A 6,019-nucleotide genomic window follows, 5' to 3' on the forward strand; every position below is an offset into this window, starting at 1 on the left:
CAAGTGGGCTAAAAACAATATTTAAAAAAATTAAAGGTGTATATACAGTATATGTTTAGCATTTTAAAAAAACTCATTTTCTTCTTCTTTCTCATTTTTCTTCATCGTCTTCATCCTCGTCTTCCTCTTCATACATCCATTTTATTCCATGACAACGTGGTCTTTTTTTCCACGTGTATGCTAAAAACAATATTAATTAAAGTAATGAAAGGTCCATATAATACATTAAATTTAAACATTCAAAAAAATTTAATGATTTAATTTTTACAAAACTATTTTAAATCTTACCATATTTTTTACGTGTTTCTCCGCTCCATGTTGTATTACTTCATCTTCGTCTTCGTCATCCTCTTCATACAAGTGTTTATAGCCACATCCGCCTGATCTTTTTCCCTATGATTGTTTACGGGGTTTCCCGCACCATATTGTTTTACTACATCTTCATCGTCGTCACCTCTTCATAAAACCGTTTATAACCAATTCCCTGATCTTTCTTCCGCATGATTATTAAATTTATTGCGATCTTCCATTCCTAGCCGACCGTGCTTTAATATTTCAAAACCGTCGAGTTCGCATGCAATTCTTATTTCTTCTTCTTCCTCATCTACTGGGTTTTCTAATTCAAACTGCAATAATAGAAAAAAGAATTTAACAAGAATATTTCATTAGACAGAAATTATTTACTTGCAAGAAAAAAAAACAAATACAAAACAAAACAAAAAAAAACAAAAAAAACAAATAAACAAAACAAAAAAAACACATTCATCTTTCACATTTTCAGTATCTTCAAAATTGTTCATCGTTATCCGAGTCATTAATGCGTCGTCTCTTATTACTAGGACGTTTTCATTCACCACTTCTATTAAATAATTTTCCTGCAAACACAATGAAAAAAGGTATTATTCTACTAGTTAACTAATTATTTTCATATATATATATACAGTATGTTTAAAGTTTAGTTTAAATTTCATAAAAGTACGAAATATTTCAACTTACCATTTCATCATCGTTCATCACTCTTATTACCTCTTCTACATTTTTAAAATCCAAACTGCTTATTTCTTGTTCTTCAAAGTTATTGGCAAACAAATCCATCTTAATGAAATACTCTCTCGGAGTTCAAAACTAGCTTGTAGTTTAGAGAATTGTAACAACGTAATTTTCTTTTAATGACGTTTTAACCAAACTTTCACTTCATAATATATATACACTAAATTGTATAGAAGGATTAAGTGACGTCAGTAGCATCGCTTCTTATTTATTTTTATATTTTCTTGTTTTTTTTTTTTTGTTTTTTTTTTTTTTTTTTTTTTTTTTTTTTTTTTCTTTGTAATACAATTACCGGGCTATTCAAAAACAACAAGTCACTGCATTTTTTTTTTTTTTAAATCTCTCATCCAATCAATGGAATTCACTCTTGTCACGATGTAACGTCATCAGTGTATTTACGTTCACCCGTGCTATTCAAACTATTAAGTCACCATATTGTCAATGATAACACAGAATCAATAGAATTCATCCTTTTCATGACGTATTATCCCTATGTTACTTAACTATACAAACAATTAATCCTATTTATTACCCTATCGAAGACACCGCACATCATATGTTTTGTTTTATCCAATTTACCTTTCTATTGTTTAATTAAAATTAATCCCTTTAAAACACCGACACCGCACTTCCTAAAATTAATTAACTATATTACACCTTTTTAAGTATACAGTTTCGAATGCCATTGTTTCATATTAAAAACCCACGCTTTTTAACCAGTTTTTAAAATTAATTAACCTTTAAATGGTCATCACACATACACACACACCTTTTGTTTACACCTTCAAATTCCATTGTTTTCAGTTTCAATGACCATCTAACACACGTATCACTGCGTCATTACCAACTCAAATTCATATTTTCTTTTAATATTAGGCCTATATTTTATTTATTTATAATTATTACTATTATTATTACTATTATTATTATTATTATTATTATTATTATTATTATTATTATTATTATTATTATTATTACTTAAATTATTTATTTATTAATAATATAATAAATAAGACCATTGCTTACCTGTTACCCTCCTGTAATGCCACCCCTTACTACTGAGGATATATAGAATAACGGATTATTTTTTTGTGAATATTTAATTATTTAGCTTTTTCTTGGGTTCAATTGGTGGTTGGTTGGTTGGTTGGTTGGTTGGTTGGTTGGTTGGTTGGTTGGTTGGTTGGTTGGTTGGTTGGTTGGTTGGTTGGTTGGTTGGTTGGTTGGTTGGTTGGTTGGTTGGTTGGTTGGTTGGTTTTAATTAGCTAGCTAGGTTTGCTTTGGTCTTCACTTTATTGAAAACATATTCATTGAATGGTTATTAATTTTAGTTTTTTTTTATCTTTTGTGGGGGTCATCCCACCTTTATTCATCCCAAAGACAAAACATTTTTTATAAGCAACATTGGTTACAAAATCATCCATAATGCAATATGCCAATGTAAAAATACTGGAGAAAAATTTGGCATACGTTTGTAAAATGAGTTGTTCAGTTAAAAGTTATTCAAAATATTTTCAAAAATGTCTTTCATAAAAAGTTGGAAAACTGAGGTGTAACTCCATTTGTTTAGATGTTTTAGGAAGTTTGCTTTGTAAATGCAAAACGTTCCTAATGAAAACAGATAGTCTATATAAACGTTTCCTGTACCAAGGACAATATATTTTTTAATTTGCTTCAATACCATAATTAATAAGGCTAAAATGATTAATAAAATTCCACAGGTCATGTAATTCTGTACAATAATTCAACAACATTGCACGATCTTCGATAATTTTCCATGTATGTGACTTTTTCCTAGTAGGAACAATGCAGTGCAATATTTTATAGTTAATCTGTTTGAGAATTTTAGTTAGTTATACTTATTGTTATAGTTATAGTTAGTTTAGTTATAGTTTTAGTTATAATCAGTCAGTCAGATTGTTAGTTAGTTAATTAATTAATTTTAATAAATAAATATTGATTGAATGTATATTATTGCTACTACTATAGAAGGAGTTCTACTAAGTCGGTGACCACCACGGTTCAAGATTTTTGTCTCGTATTGTCATTGTTTTACTGTGATAGTTTTTGTCTAATTTAGGTTTTGTACATTACAACCAGCTAGGATGTTTTCAAGTGTGTGTATTACAAGTTTCTGCCTCTGGTTGATGGTATTTTCCGACGAATTTAATAGGTCTTATTCAATCAACCAGTCTAGGCCAAGGAAGCTCTTACCACCACGAAGAACTACTCTAGCTCCTGTATACTAGCCTACGCTACACATAACTGCTTATATTCTCCGATGATCAAAACTTACCAAAGCCAAGAAGGAAAAGGGGAAAAAGAGGAGGATTTAAAGTAAAATTACGACGTCGTAAGTTTTACCCACCTTTACCATCTATTCTAACCGGAAACGCACAGTCATTAAGAAACAAGTTAGATGAGTTACAAGCATGTACAGTTCACCTTAACGAATTCCATGAAGCCAACCTAATATGTTTTTCTGAAACGTGGTTCGAAAGCTCTAATAACAACATAGATATCGATAGGTTATCATGTCTAAGGAGTGATAGAACATAACATTCGGGGAAAGTAATAGGTGGTGGTATTTGTGTATGCACAAATAACAGATGGTGCAATAATGTGACTGTTAAATATCGACAATGTACTCCCGATTTTGAACTTTTAACGATTTTGCTGCGATCGTTTTACTTCCACGTGAATTTTACCAAATTTATTTTGCCATTGTGTATATTCATCCAAAGGCAAATATAAAACAAGCTGCTTCTTCCATCCAAAATATTTGTAATGATTTAGAGTCATCATCTCCAGACGCCGTCAAAATACTTGTCGGTGACTTCAATTCATGTGATCTTAAAAAAATGTTACCACATTACCATCAATACATTGATTTTACAACAAGAGGTGACCACATACTAGAATGTTATGGTAACATTAAAAGCGCTTACTGTAATATTCTGCCTTTTCATTTAATGTGTATTCCGTTATCCAGCCGTTTTGCTAGGCTACTACAAAGACGTTTGTTTGTGTTAATATATTACATCACTCCCTTTAAAAAAAAAATTAAAGCTTAGTTGTACGAAAATGACAATTGTAAACTGTTCAAATATTTTTTGGTTATGAATATGGCATATGAAATTTTACTATAACGTAACTATAAGCAACTACTGTATTCTAATAAACACATGAACTTACTGTATTAAACTACAGTATTTATAAATCTAACATAACTACACTGTATACTTATCTAAAAAGTCTAAGAACATGAAACTCAGGATAATATCAAAACATCACTAACTTGTTATCATAACATTACTTCTTGTTATAATAATATCACTATCATCATTACAAATAGTATACTGCAAGTACAGTACATGTATTATTCATGATCTGAATTATCGGTTTAGTACTTGAAGTATCTAGCATCTGTAGTGATTTACAAATTGTCTTGTATTAACATAGGCGTATATTTCTTATTATACCTAACAAACTTGTAAACACAAAGTTTTGAATCATAGTACAGTAAAGTTTTAAACACACTTTTTTTTAACATTAATCTGTGCCTATGTGTTAGCAAATAAATGATCAGGGTGAATCACCTTCTCAACTTGTCCTATTCTCACTACATATTTTCTGGGACCACGTACCTTTGTAATAATACGCTTTAACCATTTATCCTCTTTGCATGTTGATCTCATATTTTTGACTCTTACGCTTTGATTTAATTGAAATTGCCTTTCCGAATTAATTTTAGGATCTTTGTACAATTTCTGTTGTGCCTGTTTTTCTTCAACATACTGTGCAATATTTGGACTAACTAATGATAGTCTTGTTCTGAGCTTACGCTTCATAAATAACTCTGCTGGAGTAAGTCCAGTGGTACTATGCGGAGTAGTCCTATACTTAAACAAGAAATTAGCCAATCTATGCTTCATTGATAGCTTGGAGTTACCATCAAGTACTTGCTTAGTCAAAGCTTCTTTTACTATTCTTACAGCTCGTTCAGCTGCTCTATTAGTGGCAGCATGGTATACTGGGCTACATGTATGTTTTATCTTATTTTTATCACAAAAGGATTCAAATTCTGCACTAACAAATTGTGGACCGTTGTCAGATACCACTTCTTCAGGCAAACCATAGCGTGAATATATGAGTTTCAATTCCTCGATTGTTCTACTACTTGTGGTACTTTTCATATGCACCACTTCTAACCACTTACTATGACTATCTATTAGGACAAGAAAATTATTACCATCCTTTTCACAATAGTCGACATGCACTCTTTGAAATGGTCTTGCTGGCCATTTCCACGGAATTAAGGGTGTTGTGGGTGGAGTGCTTCTTACACTTTAACATTTTTGACAATTTTTAACAATTATTTCAATATCGGCATCAAGTTTGGGCCACCACACATAGGATCTTGCTATGGCTTTCATTTGACAGATACCTGGGTGTTCCCAATGTAACTCTTTAAGCATTCTTTCTCGCAAATTTGTGGGAATTATAACTCTCTGACCCCAAAGCAAGCAATTTCCAATGCAGGATAGCTCAAGCTGTTTAGATATGTAAGGTTTTAGGGAATTTTCTCATTATGTTACAGACTGACTTTTCTGGCCAGCCCTCCTTTACATATCTAAGGACTGTGGTCAGTACTTCATCTTTCAACGTGGCATTTTCAATTTCTTTCGCAGTCAGCGGGAAATCTTCCTTAATTACACTGACATTATAAAGCTTTTGTTCAAGATCTTGTTGCGATTCATATTTACAGGGCAATCTTGACAGTGCGTCCGCAAGAACATTTTCCTCGAACTTGATATACTCAATTTCATAATCATATTGGTTGAGAAGAAGCGCCCATCTTTGAATTCGGCCAGCGGCCATCACCGGAACTTCACTTGTTGGACCAAAAATCTTTAGCAGCGGCCTATGATCTGTTCTAATCGTAAATTTTCTACCCATTAGGTACTTA

The sequence above is a fragment of the Anneissia japonica genome, unplaced genomic scaffold (genome assembly GCF_011630105.1).
Source record: "Anneissia japonica isolate Jap-2015-1 unplaced genomic scaffold, ASM1163010v1 scaffold287764_len353371_cov104, whole genome shotgun sequence".
NCBI lineage: Eukaryota > Metazoa > Echinodermata > Crinoidea > Comatulida > Comatulidae > Anneissia > Anneissia japonica.